This window comes from Erpetoichthys calabaricus, chromosome 11 (assembly GCF_900747795.2).
Source record: "Erpetoichthys calabaricus chromosome 11, fErpCal1.3, whole genome shotgun sequence".
NCBI classification, from domain to species: domain Eukaryota; kingdom Metazoa; phylum Chordata; class Cladistia; order Polypteriformes; family Polypteridae; genus Erpetoichthys; species Erpetoichthys calabaricus.
In genome coordinates, this window is record NC_041404.2 from 2928501 (window position 1) to 2952500 (window position 24000).

General features: G+C 38.3%; 1 protein-coding gene across 4 annotated transcripts in view; it reads left to right on the forward strand.

The window, feature by feature from the left end:
* Window positions 1-1430: 1430 nt before the first annotated feature.
* The window catches only part of LOC114660138 (matrin-3-like), a 98230-nt gene continuing 75660 nt past the window's right edge, over window positions 1431-24000 (forward strand). For 2 of the 4 annotated variants that reach the window (XM_051933823.1, XM_051933826.1), the window contains exons 1-3: window positions 1431-1596; window positions 17593-17720; window positions 19948-20069. The gene's annotated coding sequence lies outside the window, so the exon portion shown is untranslated. Of the gene's footprint in view, window positions 1597-17592; window positions 17721-19801; window positions 20070-24000 lie in introns of those variants that run through there. The other 2 variants (XM_051933824.1, XM_051933825.1) reach the window with 2 other exon arrangements.

Sequence of the window (24000 nt, forward strand, 5' to 3'; positions counted from 1 at the left end):
AATAGCCAGTAGGTGGAAATGATGACAAAAATGTGCAGTTATTTTTATTTATTTTTTTGTGAAGTAAACAATAGCATTTACAATAATATGAAGAAATAAATGCATGAATGGATTGAAAGGGATACCTTAGAAAATATTACAAAATAAATAAATAAATAATTGCAACTATTAATAGTTTCTATGTTTAACAGTCCCCGTGTCTGCGTGGGTTTCCTCTGGGCGCTCCGGTTTTCTGCCCACAGTCCAAAGACATGCAGGTTAGGTGGATTGGCAATTCTAAATTGGCCCTAGTGTGTGCTTGGTGTGTGGGTGTGTTTGTGTGTGTCCTGCGGTGGGTTGGCACCCTGCCCAGGATTGGTTCCCTGCCTTGTGCCCTGTGTTGGCTGGGATTGGCTCCAGCAGACCCCGTGACCCTGTGTTCGGATTCAGCGGGTTGGAAAATGGATGGATGGATGGATGTTTAACAGTTATTAGAATTTGAAATGGTTTTATCATATAATTTAACTTGATTTTCAAAAGAAAGGCTTCTGATTAATGACTTTAAATTTATGAATACTGTATATAATTTTGCCAATATAACAAGAAGATTAATTAAATAGAATTATTTTTCTTTACATCTTTTAATCATGTAAAAACCAAATTGAATTTCCTTGAACACAAAAAGAAATCATCTGTAACATTTTTAATGACAAAACGTCTTTCTAAAATACTTTTGTGTATGAACAAAACTAAAATGATGCAAAGCACTTTCTGAGCAGGTATTGTAAAAGGAGCAACTCGTGTCAATATCTTTTAGATCTGGTTATGTAATGTTTGGCAGGATGATACCGATGGATTAAATAGATTCATTTGAAACGAATTTCTTTATAATAACTAATTTCTTGCAGGGTATATCTGCAATAAAATGTTCCCAGTGAAGCGGTACATCAGGAATGGTGACAATGTTGTATTGAAAAAGAGATTTTTTTTTTTGCTAGAAAACTTCCAATCGTAGTTTCATTTAGGATTAAAAGGTGTAAATTATGAGAATGATTTTGTATTTTAAAAAGAAGAGTACAGTTTTAGGGATAGTATTTCTAACAATAGTGAATTGTTTTCGGATAAATGATGCTTATAGCTTGGTCCTTGATTTATAAACAATTTGTTCTTTCATAGGTATTTTATATGGAATAATCGTAATACTTTATTTCAAAATAATTCTGTATTTTTGAATAACTGGCTCTAACAAAATATGTTGTTAGTTACACAATTATTCAATTTAGAAGGTTATTTTTTAAGTTACTTAGAATATGTATGTACTGTACTTACCATGTCCAGACAGTGTGTAAGTTCTAAACCTGACTCGATTCTCGCGCTATGGTTCAGACTTCCGGTCCGATAGAGGGCAGCATTCGAATGACCGTTTATTTAATGACAGCACGACATGCGCGCTTTCTGTTCGTTGAGTACAAGGCAGGTGAGGCGCGCTCTTAGCTGTGGAAACGAATGTGATATGTTTCATTTAGTGCTAAAATTGCTGCGTTGTAACTTTTTTTTGTAAAAGTGTTCAGTTTATAAAGACAAACACGTCAGCTGCTATCATCGTGCGTGCGAAGGGTGAGTTCTTGATTTTAATCTTGTTTTGATTTGGACTCATTAGGACTCCAGACTAAACGCAGTGCTTGCTCCTGAATTACGCATTTGTTTTTGTAGGTGAATTTCAGCAAAACGAAGATACTTATTGGTAGTTTTGCAAATTATTTACAGGTTATAGGAAGTCATTCAAACCGTAGCCACCCCGGCTTAAGTGGAGTTATTGTTTTTTTTCTCTCGCGTGATGATAGGCCTGTTAAGTACCCACGAGGCGCGGAAGTGGTGAATGTTTACATGGCCACGGAACGTCTCATAGTAGTTTAACTGTCGTTTCAGTGTCCCCAGCAGAAAGAGTCTCAAACACGGGGATGTAATGTATCCTCGTCTCTGATGTCTGTTTTTTTTCTAATAAAGTCCGTAATACGTCTAAATGTTACTGTTCGGAAGATTTGTCCACCGTCTGAAAGACATTATTGGTCCTGTGAAAATATTTGTAAACGTGATTTCTTACTCCCCTGTTTTAATATTGGAATAAACATGTTTGTGCTAATAACATTTTGTTTGCTTAGTAAATACGATGGACCTAAATATGTGCAGTATGTTTTAGGATTATTTGTACAGGGAACTTTAGTAACTGTATCATTATGTTTCTGCTGCTGTATGCATCTGAATATTTCTCATGGGATTAATTGTTTATTTAATCTACCTTTCTTTAAGCCGTTTAACCAACATAAAATGATCTTCGCTGTTAAGCTTATGTAATCTTATGTAAGTCTCTGCACTCGTACACTTGTCACACACTGTTTCTTGTTGAGCAAGCAGCCCACAGATTTAGCACCAGTTATGATTTATGCACCAGAATGTAGTACATAATGTTAATTGTCTGTGCCCATATAATGTGGTTTAAAGATCACTTTAGAGTGCGTAATGTCCAATGGTGACCATAGGACCTCACGGTCTTGGTGGTCACTGGTGTGTTTATATGAGAGCCTACAGTAGGCCAGGTGGTGGTCCTATCAGCCAAATGATGGAAGTGTTATGGAACTTTGTCTCACTGGTATTGGCATTCGAAGGGTCCAATGCCCAGTTCCACATTTTATCACACATAATTTGGCTGGACGTGGACAAATGTAAAGTGATAGATACACAGAAGTTTCCAGGAACCAAAGGAAATTCATTTTGGTGTTGTGTGACACTTTGTAATCAAGGTTTTAATTACATCATGCTTATGCAAAAAACACAAAAGTTGCCTTCTCAGTTTCATCCGATAACGGGCAGAAATGAAATAAAACTAAGAAAAATGAGACAGGTTAAAATGCACACAGAAATTAAAAAATATTAAAATAATTTGAAAAGCAGATTATTCGTGCAGTGTGCTCATGCATTTTTTTATATTTAATATTTCTGAAAAAGGAGTTTGTCAGTGATATGATTTCCAATTTTTTAAGCATTTCCCTCTGACATATACTTACCAAAACATCTACGTCAACTCCAGTGACTGTAGTTATGTTTGTAATCAGCTTGAGCCTTTGTAAATTTTGATTTGTCAGATTACTAAACCAGGCGATGCAGCTAAAAGTGATGACAGACTGATTCTCACACTTGAAAGGACAACATGAGGTCCTTTTCTGTTTTAGGTAGTCTCTTTAGTTTATGGAGGAGAAATAAGTGCTGCTTGCGTTTAGAGTATTTTTTGATTCATTTTTAAAATTAAGATTATTATTTGGTGTAGTTCATAGCTACTTATATTTAGTTGCTATTTCTACCTACTTCCCCATAACAGTGATGGGTGAGCGTAGTTTTCTGCCATTTAAAGTCAAATATAATTTATTTGCTCTAATTGACATTCAGAGTAAGATGGTTCTTATTACACCAATTTATTTAACAGTCCACTTGATTTAAATAATGACTTCCACAGATATGCAGAAATAATATCCGCCACGGATATTCATCCTGTCCACATAGGGCATTAGCATACTTGACATAGGTCACTGGTGTACAGTGTGAATAGTCATGCTCTGTAATTCAATGAAGGACTTTTGAAAAGTGTCATGTATTTTGGCAGTAATCAACATAAATGTAATACTGCAATACATGAGTTAACATTCATACCGTTTGATTTCTCAATCAGTATGTGAGGCTGAATGGTATCGAAAACTTAATTAAAATCCAGAAATAATGCTCTAACATATGAACCAGGCTTATTGAGAAAAGTGTAGATTTGATGTAGGATAATTAGCAGAGCATCTTACTCACTTCTATTTAGTATACAGTAATCCCTCGCTATATCGCGCTTCGCCTTTCGCGGCTTCACTCCATCGCGGATTTTATATGTAAGCATCTTTAAATATATATCGCAGATTTTTCGCTGCTTCGCGGGTTTCTGAGGACAATGGGTCTTTTAATTTCTGGTACATGCTTCCTCAGTTGGTTTGCCCAGTTGATTTCATACAAGGGACGCTATTGGCAGATGGCTGAGAAGCTACCCAACTTACTTTTCTTTCTCTCTCTCTTGCGCTGACTATCTGTGATCCTGACGTAGGGGGTGTGAGCAGGGGGGCTGTTCGCACACCTAGACAATATGGAGGCTCGTCTAAAAATGCTGAAAGATTATCTTCACGTTGCTACCTTCTGTGTGCAGCTTTTAAGTATGCTGCACGGTGCTTCACGTACTTAAAAGCTCAAAGAAGCTCAAAGGGCAGGTATTGATTTTTTTATCTGTCTCTATCTCTCTCTCTGCTCCTGACGGAGAGGGTGTGAGCTGCCGCCTCCAACAGCTTTGTGCCGCGGTGCTTCGCATACTTACAAGCCAAACAGCCCTATTGAATTGTTTGCTCCTTTGAAGAGGAAGATATGTTTGCATTCTTTTAATTGTGAGACTGAACTGTCATCTCTGTCTTGTCATGGAGCACAGTTTAAACTTTTGAAAAAGAGACAAATGTTTGTTTGCAGTGTTTGAATAACATTCCTGTCTCTCTACAACCTCCTGTGTTTCTGCGCAAATCTGTGACCCAAGCATGACAATATAAAAATAACCATATAAACATATGGTTTCTACTTCGTGGATTTTCTTATTTCGCGGGTGGCTCTGGAACGCAACCCCCGCGATGGAGGAGGGATTACTGTAGTTAGAAAGTTGGTGGTTATCTTAAAATCATTCTCTGTCTCTGTCATTAATGTGTTTTTTATGAAGTGTTCAAACCATTTAAATGGAAAGCAGATTTGTGCCACAGGTGTATAGAAATTCAGATTGTTTGCCTTGGTGACCTTAAGAACAGGGGTAAAGGTTGACTGTTTCCATAGCTCAGGAACCAGTTAAAAAGCAAGTGAAGAACTGGAGAGAGCTGCTTGAACAGACTTCAGGAGTCTGCCAAATATACCATCTGGCCCCATGGCCCCATTCATTTTTACTTTCCACAAATATTTCTGCACTTCCTGAATCACAACAATATTTCTGGTATTATTAAAAAGCACCTCCCTTCCTTGTTCATTATGGGTACCTAAAGCATTGGTTTCAAATCTTGAGGGGGTGGGGAGAGTAATTACAGAACTGATGACATTACAGCATGATTTAGTGCTGCCAGAAGAAATGTAAACCATAAACATTGGAAGTGTCTCAGTGTTGATAAATTGGCCACATGGTAATTGTTTAGGTGTGGGCCACAGATTTATTGTTTAACTTTAAATGCTGTATGTTCAGAATTACACTATTTGTTACTCATAAGTACAGCAAGCATCTTTCACACTGTGAATTTTGTCTGTTGTACACTGTCTGAAACCAGTCTACAGTCATATTGTAATTTGAAGTTTTATTCATGGAGTCGGCTCCTCCATCTTGTTTGCTAGTAATCTTCCATTAACCACAACTATAGAAGGAAGAGTAGATACAGTTTGAATCTCCTCCTCAGTTCACCTGGTATTGCCATCTTTTAACCAGGTTAAAGGGTCAAAGGCTGTCATTGATGAACTTTTTATGTAACATGGATGGAGATACTTACTAAATAAATACCGTGAAATGAGTAAGATACAAACAGCCATATATTAAAATATAAACAACCAACAATCAGAAGCTGAAAAAAGTCCCTTTGAAAATTAGTGCAAAAAAATAGGTCTTGTAAAACCTCTGAAGTGGACACTGTATGCTGTAAAGTCTATGACACTAAGCCCCTTCGTGACTACTATCTCACTTCTCTGAGATTGTAAGATTTTTCTGCAAGAAAAGGAGCTTATCTACATTTTGTGGAGTGATGCAGCTCCTTTGTGCAGTAACAGTGTCACCAGCAGTTGAGAAAACCCTCTCGGAAGGGACACTGGTCCCTGGGATACAAAGATACCTCTTTGCTTGATAAAGGGGATATTTGCCTTCATGTACCTTCCACCAGGTCATTGGATTTTCAGAGTGGAACAGGTTGTACTTTCCTGTATATATTCACTTGTTCCAATGTTTTTTCAGCTGGAATTTTCTGTAATACTATAGCTTTTGGTATGTAGGATGGCTCAAAGAAAACCATCAGTGCAAATGCAGAAGATTCTTTTGACTTTTTTTGTGGAGTAGGGGCATCATCCTCTTCCAAAGATCCAATGGAGTTGTTTATCTGAAGTATGTATGTTCAGGGTCCTCAGCTCCATCACCATCTGATTCTTGCTGTTGAAAATAGTCCAAAATAAACTTAATTGGAAAAATCCAATTGAGAACTCACTAGAGATTTCAATAGTTTAATACTGCTAACACAAAGGAAAATATTCAAATACTGTAAAGTACAGGAAAAATCAGTTATTTATATTCTTCTATAACTTACGTTAGATACTTCCATTGTATACAGCAGTGTTGAGGTCCTTAATCACTGTGGAGTCATGGGGCACACTGCTCATCTCCTCCAACCACATCTTTTATGACCATTATGGCAACCACCTCTGTCAAAGTGCAGAGATCGCTTTTGTTCCTACGCACTTCAGGGGACAGCAGAACTGCTGAGACTGCTGGTTGCCACTCTAGGAAGCGTTCCAGCATCTCCAGTGCTCTGTTCCATCAGTTCACCATGTTGATTACTAGCATATGTATGGGTAGCTGCAATATTTTCTGCTCCTCTTTCAACTTGTTGCTTGCCATAGTGACATGAAGAAAAAAAAATGGTGCAATGTGTCTCACACAGCCAAGCAAGCATTCTATGGCTTGTATTTTGAAAGCTGCTTGTGAGGCTATATTGAGAGTGTTTTTAAAATATCCAATGAACAGTAGCTTAATCAGTTCCACAGAACAGACCATATTCACAGCATTGTCTGTTACGATAGCTGGGTCTTTGTTCGCTCCCATTTTTGTATTGCCTCAGACAACATTTTGGCCAAATTACTCGCCATGTGGCTATTTTCAACTGCCCTAGTCTGTAAAACATTCCAGTCATTGTCACTATAGTGAGAAGTACGGTAATTGTCAGGTACAAATCTATTGCTCTGGATGTCCAGCAATCATAAGTTAGGGTGACTCTCTCTGCCGAGTTAAGTGAATTTGTGACTCCATGTTTTACATCTGTATATAGGTTTGGATTGCCACTTCACTGAAATATTTACATGTTGGTAAAATGTAGCGTGGTTCTACCATATTAATGAGTTTTTAAAAGCCATTGTTTTCAGCAATGCTGTACAGGCGTACAGTATATCTTTGCATAAGAAAGTTGCCACAGGCTCTGTTATTTTTTGGGCACTTGCAGAACTTGATGGCACTTTAAACAAAAATGCCTGCTCCAGTGGAGTTTGTTTCAGATTGCTCGTTTTTGCAGATTCTGTATCTGGATGGTGTCTTGGTAAGTGATTTCAGTGATTTGTTGTATTTCCGCTGTATTTCACCTCCATTTTGCAAATATTATATATTAGTTTGCTATTATGCAGCTCTTCACCATCTTTATATTTTTGAAATCTGAAATGCACCCAGACATCAGCCTTTAGCCTTGATGGCACATTTAGTTTAGCAGCTTCCTCTGTTTTTCTTGATTACCAGATCTTGTTTCATGATGCTGAGTTCATTAAACTAATGGGGTTAAAGCTTCACATATACACGGAAAAGGCTATGCTTTGTAAATGGCATATTTTTAAAGAAAAAATTGATCTCGATATTTTATTAATCAACATTGGATTATATAAATGAAAAATACAAATCAAAAAACTTTTTTTTTTTTTTTTTTTTTTTTAAACCCTGTCCTAGTTTTGTTGTATTTCGTAGCTAAAAACTTGATGGAAAATTAATAAATTGCTATAGTTTCCATTGCAACAGCTTTGCCTGCTGAGATATGTGTATTTTTTGTTTATTATAGGCAGCATATATTACAAATAAAAGGTATTCATTTCAGTATGTGTTGACTTCATTTCATTATTTTCAATACAGGGATATAGGAAATGGATCGGTAGTGGTATTGTTGCTGCCTTGCAGTAAGGAGACTGGGTTCGTGTCCCATTTGTTTCTGCGTGGAATTTGTATGTTCTTTCCATGTCCACATGACTTTCCACTGGGTACTGCAGTTTTCTCCCACAGTCCAAAAAAAAAAAAAAAAACAGGTTAGATGAATTGTAGTTGTGTGTGCTCACCCTAGAATAAGTGGTACCTTACTCAGGTGTTGCACCTTCTTTGCGCCCTGTGCTTCTTGGGATAGGTTTCAGCTGTCTCTTGACCATGCCTTGGATATGTGTATTGGGAAAGTAGATGTGTAGATGTATAGATGTAGGGAGTTGGAGCTTGTCCTTTATAGGCACAAGGCAAGGAACAATCCTACATGATTTGCCAGTGCTTCGCAGACATACTGTGCCAATCAGTCTGACGTGTGTTGGGAACAAGACTGGAAACAATTTTTGCCCATTCAACAGTCCATTATACCGATCAACCCAAGTAGCACAGAAGTATTGTGCAAGATCAATATATTGACTAGACTGGACTCGAACATTGTGCTAGGGTCCTGTGATTTCCATGATGCAGAAAACACTGACAGAATCATGGAATTAACACACAAAAACAGATTTTAGATTTAAAAAATGGAAATGTGTAGAATTTAGAGACTATAAAGAAGTGCTTCCCAATATATTAAATGATTGAATAATCTGTAGTTTTATCATTCAGATACTGTTTTCTAGTTTGTTGTTTTGGAAGTGAATGCAAATCTTCATAGAAATTCAGTCCTGCCTTTGTGCGCATGTTTCCTGTATGCTTTCTCTTTAAATTCATGTGAATTGTCTACCTGCATGAGACAGAAATGTTGAAGCGAGCAGTATCAGATACCCCAATTATGTCCAAAAAAAAAACTAAAAAACACAAGCTTAACTGCAAAATTCAGAGCACAATAATATCCCGGTGACTTTTTTATGAATTTGGGCAACAACTTTTCTGCAAGTTTTGCCAGCATTACCATAGACTGGACACAAAAAGATACTTGAAATGACTATTGTCAAATCTAAAACCCATTTCAAGAACAAGGAGAAATTAAGATCAATAAGTGTTCCCCTTCAGATAATAATAGAGGAAACAGCAAAATAATCGGATTCAAAACACCACTTTGTGGAGGACTTTGTGGCCATGTGTGCAGAGTCAGATATACCGCTCAAAAAAAATGATGAAGGTGCGTACTTTCTTTATTAAGCATTGCAAACAGGGAGGCTCGCTGCCAGAAAATGAGAGCAGTCTTCGTCAAAGTCATTTGCCCTGTGTCTTTCAACAACACATGAGCGCCGTTCTTCGACAGATTCGTGGCACGAAAATTTTGTTGTAGTTCACAAAACCACTGATAGCTGAGACCATAGCGTTCTCAACATAGTGATATGTGAGTAATCATTTGGCTATATTTTAATTCTTTTATGTACAGGATGTATTTACTGTAAGTTTTTTAACCGAGTTAAATTATATTTAACTGGTATTGACAGTCTTTCCCGTAGAAAAATGTTATTAGTGAACGGCACTGGTTGTTAACGAATTCCCTTTTCAAAATTATCAACGATGTTTCTGGATTTAATAAATATTTTGCCTCTTCTGTTATAAACTCTGCACTTACAAACCTGGGCAGAAGAGCAATCTTCTCAGATGCAATGAGCCCTTAAAAGCAGGTGTCTCTCTCTCTTTTTTTTTTATTTTTTATGTTTATTTCATGGATTTAGCGTCTTCTGGATTAGTTACAGTCATGGCCGAAATAATCGGCACCCCTGGAATTTTCCCAGAAAATGCACCATTTGTCCCAGAAAATTGTTGCAATTACAAATGTTTTGGTATACAGTAATCCCTCCTCCATCGCGGGGGTTGCGTTCCAGAGCCACCCGCGACATAAGAAAATCCGCGAAGTAGAAACCATATGTTTATATGGTTATTTTTATATTGTCATGCTTGGGTCACAGATTTGCGCAGAAACACAGGAGGTTGTAGAGAGACAGGAACGTTATTCAAACACTGCAAACAAACATTTGTCTCTTTTTCAAAAGTTTAAACTGTGCTCCATGACAAGACAGAGATGACAGTTCCGTCTCACAATTAAAAGAATGCAAACATATCTTCCTCTTCAAAGGAGTGCGAGTCAGGAGCAGAGCATGTCAGAGAGAGAGAGACAAAAGCAAACAAATCAATAGGGCTGTTTGGCTTTTAAGTATGCGAAGCACCGCGGCACAAAGCTGTTGAAGGCGGCAGCTCACACCCCCTCTGTCAGGAGCAGAGAGAGAGAGAGAGAGAGACAGATAAAAACAAACTGAAAAATCAATACGTGCCCTTTGAGCTTTTAAGTATGCGAAGCTCCTTGCAGCATGTCGCTTCAGGAAGCAGCTTGCACAGAAGGTAGCAACGTGAAGATAATCTTTCAGCATTTTTAGATGAGCGTCCGTATCGTCTAGGTTTGCGAACAGCCCCCCTGCTCAATCCCCCTACATCGGGATCAGAGAAACTCAGCGCAAGAGAGACAGAGAAAAGTAAGTTGGGTAGCTTCTCAGCCATCTGCCAATAGCGTCCCTTGTATGAAATCAACTGGGCAAACCAACTGAGGAAGCATGTACAAGAAATTAAAAGATCCATTGTCCGCAGAAATCCGCGAACCAGCAAAAAATCTGCGATATATATTTAAATATGCTTACATATAAAATCCGCGATGGAGTGAAGCCGCGAAAGGCGAAGCGCGATATAGCGAGGGATTACTGTACACACATTTATTTCCTTTATGTGAATTGGAACAACACAAAAAAACAGAGAAAAAAAGCCAAATCTGACATCATTTCACACAAAACTCAAAAACCGGGCTGGAAAAAATTATTGGCACCCTCAACTTAATATTTGGTTGCACGCCCTTTGGAAAAAATAACTGAAATCAAGCGCTTCCTATAACCATCAACAAGCTTGTTACATCTCTCAACTGGAATTTCCAACCACTCTTCTTTTGCAAACTGCTCAAGGTCTCTCAGATTTGAAGGGCGCCTTCTACCACAGCAATTTTGAGATCTCTCCATAAGTGTTCAATCGGATTTAGATCCGGACTCATTGCTGGCCACTTCAGAGCTCTCCAGCGCTTTGTCTTCGACCATTTCTGGGTGCTTTTAGAGGTATGTTTGGGGTCATTGTCCCGCTGGACCACCCATGACCTCTGACATCGACACAGCTTTCTGACACTGGGGCCCTACATTGTGCCCCAATATCTTTTGGTAGTCTTCAGATTTCATGATGCCTTGCACACAGTCAAGGCATCCAGTGCCAGAGGCAGCAAAACATCCCCAAAACATCTTAGAACCTCCACCATGTTTGACTGTAGGTACTGTGTTCTTTTCTTCGTAGGCCTCGTTCCATTTTCTGTAAACAGCAGAATGATGAGCTTTACCAAAAAGCTCTACCTTGGTCTCATCTGTCCACAAGACGTTCGCCCAGAAGGATTTTGGCTTCCTCAAGTACATTTTGGCAAACTACAGTCTGGCTTTTTTGTTTCTGTGTTGGCAGTGGGGTCCTCCTGGCTCTCCTGCCATAGCGTTTCATTTCGTTCAGATGTCGATGGATAGTTCGAGCTGACACTGTTGCACCCTGAGTCTGCAGAACAGCTTGAATATGTTTTGAAGTTGATTGGGGCTGTTTATCCACCATTCGGACTAACCTTCGTTGCAGTCTTTTATCAATTTTTCCTCTTCCGTCCACATCCAGGGAGATTAGCTACAGTGCCGTGTGTTGAGAACTTCTTGATTATGTTGCGCACAGTGGACAAAGGAACATGAAGATCTCTGGAGATGGACTTGTAGCCTTGAGATTGTTGATATTTTTCCATAATTTTTGTTCTCAAGTCCTCGGACAATTCTCTGCTCTTCTTTCTGTTCTCCATGCTTAGTGTGGCTCAGTCGGACACACAACAGAAAGATTGAGTCAACTTTTCTCCGTTTTAACTGGCTTCAGGTGTGATTGCTATATTGCCAGCACCTGTTTCTTGCCACAGGTGAGTTCAAACGAGCATCATATGCTTGAAATAAAACAGTTACCCACAATTTTGAAAAGGTGCCAATAATTTTGTCCGGCCCATTTTTGGAGTTCTGTGTGACATGATGTCAGATTTGGCTTTTTTTCTGTTTTTTTGTGTTTTTCCAATGCACATAAAGGAAATAAACGTGTATACCAAAACATTTGTAATTGCAACAATTTTCTGGGAGAAAAGGTACATTTTCAGGGAAAATTCCAGGGGTGCCGATAATTTCGGCCATGATTGTAGCTTTTACTTTGTAATTAATTATTTTAAGATATGCAGTAGATGAAGCTACAGATGTATAGCTTTTTAAGCTACAGATGTAATGATGCACGTTTTCAATCTATAAACACTTAAGGCTTAAGAATCATTAGAAATGATTTACATAATTACAATTGCAGGTACTGAAGACCAGTACTTTCTGGCAGATGTGATCTTTATGGAGAGCTGAAACTTTTTCACCTTTTCACAGGCAGTACTTCAGTCCCTGAATCTTAGTGACATTTTAGCAGTGGTTACACACAATGCATCATACTGTCTGAAAGCTTATCAGGTAGTTTTAAAGGGGGTTATGCCTAACAGTGTGCATTCAGTCTGCTTGTGTCATGTCATCAGTTTGGTGGGAGAGACCAGGCACGTTTTACAGTAGAAAGATAAGAATTAATAAATGTCATTTTTCAAGCCAAAAAAATGCAACGCTTTTTACATGTTTTTTTGAGAAAAAACGGAGCGCTAATGAGGTTAATTCTGGATTAGAACACCATATTAGCAATAAAAAGCTCTGTTTTACAGATGGCAGGTGTCTTGAAAAGTGTTATAAGGGTTGTTTAAGAAGAATTCTTAAAAAAAAAATAATAGTATCCTTAAATAGACTGAAGCATAAATCTCTCAACAGGAAATGTCAAAAAGCTGAATGTGACTTTTTTAGACTACTCTGATTTGATTGGAAGATATTATTGTTACAAAGGTAGTTTTAACACTGGAATCCCTGACGCATACAAAAAAAGTCGCAATGCTGGACCACTTTAAATTCCTTCGCACCTCTTCATTAGTATCTCTGTTTTGGAAATGTGTCAGTCAGCGCAAGCAGCCTGCTATCCCATTCCCCACCAACGCACTCCCTCTCTGAGTTGATGGCGTTTATCGCCATTCTTTTCACAAGAGCAGCAATGACCTCATTTGGTGCTGTGGTTGATGCCTGGTCAGAACCATTTGTTGTACTGGCAATCAAAGATACAATGCCCCGTGACCGCTATCAGACTGTCGTGTGCTATTTGCAACAAAGACAATCATTCTGTACGTGTGAAAAACTACAGATTTGCTGCGATCTTGGACATCTGGCAATTTTTTTTTTTTTTTTTGAGAACTGTGTCTTGAGTTGTAACCCTGTACAACATGTTACTGTTGATGAGGAACTGTTTCTAACCAAGGTCCGTTTGGCGTAAAATTTTGCATTGCAGCACATTTGGAGACAAAGTTCATGTGCAGTGCTACTCCTTATTTAGGAAAAAATTCCAGTCGTCCCACAGTAGAAAGACTTTCCAAGACCGTGGTCATAAAACTTACGCTGTCGTTTCTGGACAAAGACAAAACCATAACAACTGACAACTTCTTCACATTGATTTCACTGGCTAATAGACTGCTGCACTGCAACACAACGCTGGTTGGCACCATAAGTAAAATGGGATGGTAACTTCCACCTGCAGCTAAAGTCACTTCAGTACATGAGCAATTCTCCACGCCTGTGTTTATATCTGACCGCGCCATTCCGACAGTGTCTGCATTTTCAGTACCATGCACGATAATGTAGAGTTTGGGCAAGATCGGGGGTGGGGGAGGATGTTTAAGTAACATAGCATTTTTAAATAGTAATGTTTTTCATGCATGGATGTGTGTGCGCATGTGCAAGAGAGTTAGAGACCGATTTGATGTCATTCAAGTGGTTACTGGTTTATAAAATAAACACTTTTGCAAAGGTATAACAAGTGTGCTTTTATTCAAGAATAAACTGAATTAAAAAATGCAAGTATCAACAAGATACCAAGAAGACATGATTCACAAGGGTTTGTGTATCTGCTTATATCCCTTCAGAAATATCTTTTACAAGTAGCAAAACTTTACCTTGGCTGTAACAGACTCAAATCAAATATATGTTTTTATTATGTAATAATAATAACAGCAGTTCACTACTCAAAACGGTAAATGCGGAGAGGACCCGGGAAATGTATAGAGTAAAAAATAAATTGTTATTAGGAATGCGTACAATTCCAGATACCTTACACCCAGATACACAGATTTCAGCTGTGAGAATTTTGCATCTGACTTGACTACCTCAGTGAGGGATGGAATAGAAGGCTGTTTGATGCATGTGCTGATTGACACATTTGCAAGACAAAGTCGAAGATGATGATGAAGAGGTGCGAAGGAATTTAAAGTGGCCTGGCATTACAACTTTTTTCTTAGGCTTCAGGGATCCTAGTGTTAAGGAGTTTGTGTAACTGGAAATATCTACACATATACAGTATATAATATGACCCATGGCAATTGTTGTGGGACTGCCCGCTATTATGAATAGGCCAGTGGATTATAGCAGAGAGGATTATGATTTTTTTTGTATTTGTTCTTACTTAATTTTTGGGGAAAAATGACAGCCATTATATTGGCCCTATTGTCTGTCTCACACACACACACACACACCTGTTTGTGTTTTCTTTTTCGATTGCCATGAGTTAAGAAACTCCCTTAAAACACACAGTATTTTCACCCTTGTGATCCTCAGGGAAAGAAATTTGTCTAAAAACAGGAGTTGTGCAGCTTCCATTCGTTCTCAATGCAGTGCAGTCAGGCCGATATGATTGCTTGTGTTTGGCTCAACTCAATGTCAATGGTTCAGTTAAAAAAAAAAAAATTCCACTGACAATAGTGTAGTAGCTAGTTTGTTATGGCTTGCATGATACATCACAGGCAAGGATGTCTTTGAAAAATATTTTCTGCCTGGGATGTTGTATCTTGGAACAAGACTTTTTAACCAGTTGCTTAAAGCCCTCCTTTTCCACCGTTTGAATAGGCATCATATCCTTGGCCGAACAGTATGTAACCACATCTGTAATTTTCATCCATCGTTTGCCCTTCCTGTCATAGGGAGTGCAATTAGCTAATGCTACAATGATGCTTGGTTGAGTCATTTTGTTTACTTTTTGGCCACACATCACCAGCTTCTAGTATCTTCTCATAAGCCTTAATAGCCTGGTTGTACTGGATGGTGTGTTTTTTGCCTCTAGTGGTGAAACAAGTTTGTTGGTTTTCTTGCATACTTTGCAAAGTATTGCAATGGCGTTGGACAAGTTACATCAGCCAGAGACAAGTTGCCAAAAGAAAGAGCTTGCATATATATCATACATCATCAAAATCAGGAGCATGTATAAAAATTGCAACTGTGCACAGTCACACATGCTTTTCCAACTAATGCGGCAAAAGGCAAACAGTCCTTTTAAGGATATCAAGACACCTGAAAGTGCCATGTAAAGAGCAGAAAATCTAACTATTGTAGTGCTCGGCACAGACGCTACAATATTGTGCTTTCTTGGAGGTCTGACCTCTTGTAGCCAAACCACTTCCATACTATTGAAGTAGCTCCCTTTTTATGTACTAAATAATCATCTGAGGCTCACATTCTGTTCTTTCTCTCAGACTTTTTTTACGCTTGTCATTTTTGTGCATGCTAGAGAAAGTAAATGCTTCGTTATATCATTGATATTGCAAAATAGCACTTTTTTTACATGATTTTAAAAAAAAAAAAAAAAAAAAAAAAAAAAGTTTATACCGGTGTTACCGTGGATGATATGATATGGCACTGCCCTAGCTAATAGTCACCTTTTATATATAACCTCAGAGGTTAAATGCTATTTAACTAGCATTTGCTTTATAATGAAACCTCCAGGGCTAAGTAGCTCTCTTGCCATTTTCTTACGTGAAAAATATTTCAAATGCTTCCTCCTCTGCACTCGGATCCCAATCCAGGTTTTTCGTTGTGAAGTGGGTGTGGGAACGCACTATCAGTACATGCTCCCAACTCTCTGTGTAAGTGATGTGCCTTAACATGTATTTTGGAATGAAACCTCAGAGGCTAGGCAGCCTAACAATGTTTTTTACATTTAATTCAAACTCTAACTGTAAACAGAATACTCCACAGTTAATTAGTATTCAGACTTTACAGTTACCAAGAACACCATTGGTAACGCACTATGCCGTAATGGATTAAAATCTTGCAGCACCAGCAGGATTCCCCTGTTCAAGAAGGCACATGTACAGGCCCATCTTAATTTTGCCAGTTGTCCTAACTGCCTTCAAATCATTAACAAGCTCTTCCCGTGTAGTTTTGGGCTGATCCTTCACCTTTCTTATGATCATCCTCAACCCATGAGACAAGATCTTGCATGGAGCTCCAGACTGGGGCAATTTGATGGTCATTTTATATTTTTTCCATTTCTGAGTAATCACACCAACAGTTGTCATCTTTTCACCAAGCTTCTTGCTGATGGTCTTGTAGCCCATTCCAGCCTTGTGCACATCTACAATCTTGTCCGTTAATGTCCTTTGACAGCTCTTTTGTCTTGCCCATGGTGTTGGAGAGGTTGGAATGGAAGAAATTGATTCTGTGGACAGGTGTGCTTTATACACATAATGAGATGAGATCACAAGTATCTATGATTGATTGATTGAGCCAATTTGTGGGAGCCTGAATTCTGGCTGGGCTGTAGGGGATCTAATACTTATTTCACTCAATAACATGCAAATCAATTTATTATAACTTAATGTATTGTTTTTTTTGGTTGATATTCTGTCTCTCCCCATTAAAATGAAACTACTGTAAAAATTAGCAAACATAGAAATTCATCAGGGGATCAAACAGTTGTTTCCCCCATTGTTTATTTGGTCTTGGATGCAAGCACCTTCTGATTGGCAGCACTGCCATTATTTCCAGCTTTTCAAAGCTCACAATGTATAGTTCTTGTTGAGACTCCGTCCTGCAGGTGCTGATTCAAGTATTGAGCTAATATTTAAGTTGTAAATTTGGCTTTTAGCAACTTATGTGAAATGTCTAATTTTTCTTGTAGTTGAGTTTTGATTTTTTTTTCTGAGGCTTGTCCATTTATGGAATATGCTAGCATGATTTTTTAGCCTGTTCCTTTTTACACATAAACAATTTTGAAATTTTTGTGACTAGTGCACCTGGAAATTGTGCACCAACTCTTTAGCATCTTTTAACTCTTGTTAGTTGACTCATTTTGTTTTGAAAATCCCACATATCAAAATGCTATTTATCAGACCTCTATTTAAACCACCAAATTTAACTGCCAGTTATTACCTAATATGGCTTTCTTTTGCCAGCCTATTTTTAATTGTGATTTTAGTTTCTTTAAAGTTACTCATTTTTTTTATGTTGCATTTCTGTTATTTTTTCCATTCCTCTATATCCCAGAGTAGTGGTATAGATAGACCTCTTTATTAGTTGCACTTTTTGAGTTGCATGAAATATGGTGTAATAATGTTTTGTTGTTGTCTCCTTTAGGTAGTCATTGGCTCTCCACCTTTTCACATTTGCACCGTGTCCTGAGTCCAAAAGGAGGGCTTATTTCTTCTATCTGTCCTTGGCAGTCATTTGAGTATTCATACTTTTCGGGACCTGGGGAGACCAGGGTAAGCCACTTGATTAGTGTGTCCCAATTGTGAAGTTCTGAAGTCCATTCTAAGGTTTTTGAATTAATGCATAAGGCTCTACTTTTGGTCAAGTTACGGTAAACTGAAGAATATTTATTGTTCTCTATTTTAAAATTGCTGTTTAACTACAGTAATTAACTACAAAAAACTCTCTTCATCTGCTGCTTTGGTGCAGTCCATTAACTTGTGTTTGACAAAATATTTCCACTGTCAAATAACAAGATACTTGATTTGTAGTGTTTTTCTTTGTAAGGTGTTTACTCATTTTTCTTTTGGCAGTAAGAAATTAATCTTGTGCGAAGAAAATACCACCGTGTGTACTCTAACCACTTGCTTTATTGTAGCGGTGTTTCATGCAGTCTTTGTGGAATGAATGCAATTGTAATTGCAAGTCTAGCAAAGGAATAAGAATTGCTTTCATAATTCAGAGTAAATTGACAAGTTTCTTAAAATAGGTTGTTTAGTATATACATAATGTAAAATAGGACATGTCTCTCACCTTCAATGCGTCCCACTTCAGCCCTTTTTATATTTTGATTTTTCATATTGAAATGATGAACAGCTACTTAAGTTGCTCTCTGCTTATAGTGTGGTAATGCGTTAGATAGAAGTAAGTTAAAAAGAAATTACAATAAATGGCATAGCATGAAGGAAAAAAAAAGTAGTGTATATGAGAATCTCTTTAGCTAATTCAGAATGGAGCAAAAGCAGGTTCAGTGTAAGCATTTCCTCTGATGTGGTCAATGAAATTAATTTAATCTGATTAATCTGGACTAAAAGAAATGGAAGAGGAGAAAAGTTGGATTAGTTTTCTAAGCGTCTGTCTTGGGCTTCCTTGAAGTTTATCATAATGTTCAATCCATGCACCAAAAGGGAAAGTAAGTGGAACTGTTATTGCTTACCTGTGTGATGTTTCTGTTGAGCACCAATCAATTTTCAGGGTCACCTTTTGAAATTTATTATTGGACCAAGCCCGTTTTCTAAGTAGTTTTCTTCTTATCGAGTTTCTTTGGAGAATAGTAATTTATTATGCTGCTAGGAAACAAATCTTAACAATGTATGATGTCTATTTAAAAAAAAAAAAAAAAAAAAGTAAAAAATACTGAATAGATGTTCATGATTTTTTGCAACAACCTCACCAGATCGCAAAGCTGGGGTCCTGCCATTCATTTGGAGAATACCACAGAAATGCTTTTTTAGCCGCTGTTATGTATGATTGGGGTGGAGTGGTGGGTCTGAGGTAGGGATCTGCACTGGTAATCGGAAGGTTGCCGTTTCAAATCCTGCAAATGCCAAAAGTGACTCTTTCATTGGGCCCTTGAGCAAGGCCCTTAACCTGTGATTGCTCCATCCTGGGTATGACGTTAATCTGCATTCAGCCCTGCATGTAGACCCTCCAACCTGCAGGGAAAACCTGGGGGTTGGTGGCAGAATTGTCACTCCAGCCCCCTAAAAAAAACACAAAAAAAAAACAAAAACAAAAAACCACTCACACTGGTTCCATTCCATCTAAACTCGTGTGGTGCTGAGGTGTCACCCATTGCATGGCTGCACTCTGGTCCTAATCTGGGATCCTGAGTTGGTTTGTTATGTGGTGGGTGCGGCAATGTGCTGCATCAGTGTGTGCTCCTAACCTCTCCTCTCTTATGTATGATTGAACAAATAAAATAGCCACTTGCCAAGAGAATTTTGCTGGTTGAAATTGCTCAGTTTAAGGTGTACATTAAAACATAAAGACATTGACCTTGCTTTGCAGCTGTAGTTTGGTGCCCCTTGAAATGTGTTTCTGTTCTTAATGTGGATTTTGTGTCAAACTGTGAAAATCTCATTAATGCCATATTGACTTTCCGGTCAATAATTTAAATCCACTGGTGCTGTCATGTAAGTAACTTACTTATTATATCTTTGTGTAATGCTATTTTTTGTGCAAAATACTGTAAAGCACTAATTGTCAGTGTTTAACAAACAAAACTTGGGAATGTTTAAAAAAAAAAAAAAAAAAAAAAAAAGGCAAATTATGCATCAAAATAAAAACAATTAAAATAGAGGTATTAAAAAGCAGCAGGAAGATTAATTATTACAACTAAATTCTCCATATCCACTGTGTGAGTCCGGTATGCAATTATGCACTGTACTTTAGATTTATTACTTGTGGTGAAAAAACTTGTTCCAGGGTTAACTGCCTCTTTCTTGTTACTGGGTTTAGAGGATACGTTGCATTTGCCACTTGAACTGTTTTACTATTGAAAGTGACACCCAAAGGGAACTAGACATCCCTGGAAACGTAAAGAACATTTCACACTGAAAAGGCCTCAAAAAACTTCAAAGGTAGGTTAATTGTAGATGGTTACCAATAATAATTAGCAATGCAGTATGCTGTTTTTTTTTTTTTTTGTTTGTTTGTTTTGTTTTTTTGGGCTGATGTACATTTGTATGTTTGTTTTTTTTTTGTTTGTTTTTTTTTCTTTTTTCAGATGTTGCTTAGATATGAATGTGCTGTACTGCAATTTTGTTTTTATTTAACCATTGACTCCTGTGCACCATGTGCTATTGTACATGTAGAAGGATTGTCCACTAGGGCTGCCAGGTCAAAAGTCACTATTTGAATATATTTTGACTTTATTTGTAACTGGTCTTATGCAAAGTCATAATCTTTGACTACCATGCACTCATTTTGGCATCATGGCATTGTAGACATTCTGTGCAGTACTGCGGTAATTGCAAATCTGTTTTTACACCCCTCTTTCTTGATAAAACTTTCTTGTGGTTAGCTGGTTATATTTGTTAGTAACATTTACAGCAACACCCCTTTTCAATACAGTTTGGGACAGTTTTTTATATACCCCTTCTGATTTTTAAATGTTTCTTCAGTACCTTCATTTTGCATCTGATTTTATTTAAATTCATGATTTCTTTTCTATGCTAATATATTTTTTTTAGCATCAGCAATTCATATTTAGCTACCTCAGTCAGCACCAGATGTGACACAATTATTCTCTGTGTTGTCTGGCTGCTGTCTTGATCCGTAATGCTTAAAACAATGAGGTTTAATTAAAGTATTCATTCCACCTTTATTGCATTTTTGCCCCTTCTGTAAAGAAAGAAAAAACATCCGATTTAGCTTAATCCCATCTGTTTTTCCTTGACGGATGCCCATAGAACCCAAGGTTCTCTTCCCACACTGTCTACTTAGCACCAGCTGCATTTTTGTAAAGATATTTATATTTTTAACAAACTGCACCCAATGTCACTTGTGATTTGCATTAATTTGTATTGTTTGTTTCCTGGTAAAAACTTATTTTGTAGAAGTTTTAAGTTGCTGTGAATCAAAAGTGCTAAGTATAAATTCTAATGAGGACTAAATACATAAAGATCGTTTCAAAGCAACATGTAGTACGTTCAGTTACTTGTATTTGTGAGACCTGAACAGACTCACAGTGCCTCATTTTACACTCGGAAGAGACATACACAGTTACCTCATATTTTAGGGAGAATGAACAAAAGGCTACATTTAGCATGTTTAAGTAGTCATGGGTGGATGTGTCTGGTCTTCATATGTGCAGGGACTACAATCTATGTCCGGTTTTATATTCTCTTTGACCCTGTTATTTGGTATGCACAGAGAATCCCATCTTTGTGAAAGTTTGTCGTTTCAGGCTCCACTTTTTTGAAGGCTGTAGTATTCACTCCCCACCATTGCATGAGTCAAAAATGCTTCATGCTTTGCAGACTCACCCATGGAAAAAAAATAAATAAAAATATTAATAATAATCTAGTGAAGTGTAGTGCCAATGCACACCGCTCATAAAGATTTAAGCTCATTTTCATTGTAGATTTTTATGGCTCAGTGTCCTAGCAAGGATCTACTTACCCAGCTATCACTACTAGACTGACAAAGACAGCTGTGCAGACCCTCTATAGGATGACTGCCAAACTACTGCTATGATTCTTTTTTCCTTCTTGCTTACATTGGCTAGCTTTTGTTCTTCCTGTTGCCGCTGCTGCTGCTGCAACCATAATAAAGTATAACAATAGTAAAACAAACGTTTATATATAAATACGCACACTCGCGCATGAGTCACTGTCTTGCACCCGAGAGAAGAAGCTGAGTCCAAAGGCCTCAAGAATATCAACTTTATTTCAATCAAAATGGGAACAGTCACAGTATTTATTCAAATGGGGGCAATCATTCCTATATACACAGCAAACAAGCAGTGATGGAGCCAGGTCAGTGGCCAGGTTAGAATATTCCTCGCATCGACTATCGGGCAACAAACGTGTTCTGCCGGGAGGCTGTGAACTTGCAGTTGCCTTGACGATGGACAAGCAATCCTCAACAGACGTGTCTCGTATATCTTGTATATAAATGTCTATGCGTGGAAGGGTGTATGTCTGTCCGGACCGGAAGTGAGAGATGGATTTGGGGTAAGGGCTCCACCTCCGAGGAAACAGAAAACTCGCTTAGCCACTGACAACACAAGCGGGACCAGCATGTCAGCAAAACAAAACCTCAGAAGAAAGACAGCCACTTAGCTGCTAACTTCAGCAAAACGGTATCCCTTTTACTTTTCCTTCCGCAGCTAATGCGCAAGCAATGCGAGCAAGTCAGAAAAACGAATCCTCCTAGAAGAGAGATTCCCAGAGTAGTTCCTTTCAATTACATTTGTTTTTTTCTATTTCTATAATTTGTAGCAGCACCGGCTTACACAGCTAGTTATAAGTTGTAGCAGATATGCCCTTTGTCCACCTCTCGGACCCTCAGGTACCACTCCAAACACGATGTAAAAGCACAATAACTATTTATTTTACAGTTATCACGTGCACAAAGCACCCTCCACTCCTCACTATTCATACAATTAACAATTCTCCCTCAATAACCAATCCTCCTCGCCCAGACACTTCGCCCTCCTACTTCCCAGCTCAGCTCAGTGTACTGGGCTTCCCCGGAGTCCTTTATACCCCCTGACCCGGAAGTGGTTCCTGTCCAAACCCACAAGTCCTTATTCCTTCCGGGTCAGGGTAAACAGTCCTTTTCTTCACCCTGGGAGCACGTCGCTTCTTCCTGTCACGTGACCATGACATACTCCCAGTTTATAGGGCACATAAGAGCCCACTAGCCCCCCTACAGCGACTCCCGGTGGCCCCCAAGGTATCCAGCAGGGCTGTGTATAAAAACTACAAAGTCCATGAGGCCCTGCTGGAACTCGGGGCGGCCTAGGGGTGGCAACCGGAGTCTGTAGCCGGCCATCCATCACAAAGTAATATAACCTAAAGACTTAATATTTTTGAATATTTTTTTTTATTTTAACTATTCAAACCTTAATTTTTGGCAACTTTGACTGTCCTATCATGAACATGGCCGCTTACCACAGTGCCACTTTATTTGACTTTTTTTGGTAGAATTGATTTGAACATTTAGTGCAGTTAAATAAACTTGTTTAGTTCTTTGATTGTATTGACCAGGTAAGAACTGACATGCTTAACTGTTGAATAAGAAGCACAATAGGAGGGTTTGGTGGTCTTATTGCGGTTATAGATGCAGTACCATCCATCTAAATGTATCTATACTAATAAAAGGCAAAGTTCTCACTGACTCACTCACTCACTCACTCACTCATCACTTATTCTTCAACTTTCCGTGTAGGTGGAAGGCTGAAATTTGGCAGGCTCATTCCTTACAGCTTACTTACAAAAGCTAGGCAGGTTTCATTTCGAAATTGTACACGTAATGGTCATAACTGGAACCTCTTTTTTGTCCATATACTGTAATGGAGTGCAGCTCGATGGCCGTGGGAGGCGGAGTTGCGTTTCGCGTCATCACGCCTCCTACGTAATCACGTGAACTGAAAACAAGGAACAGCCACACAGCGCTGAAGAAAACATTCATTACACAATCGAGAAGGCAGCGAAACAATAGAAGCGAGCGAGTGACGCTTATGTAAACCGTAAGTTTAAATTAAGTTTATAGAAACGCTCCCCCTGCTGTTTGCAATACCATATTCGCGAGATACAAGTTTAATGAGAAGACACGAGGTATAAACGAGACTTTGGATCACTTTGTAACGGAGTTAAAATTGCTGTAGCGAGAAACTTTTAAGTGCTGGGTCTTAGCTAACATTAAATAAAGCCGTGGCCATCGCAACATCACACAAGAGAGCGGCTCACACGAACTGACTGAACACAGCACAAGTGATCACTTCGATGAATCAAACCTGTTCAAAAAACACATTACACAATTGATAAGGTACGAAAAGAATAT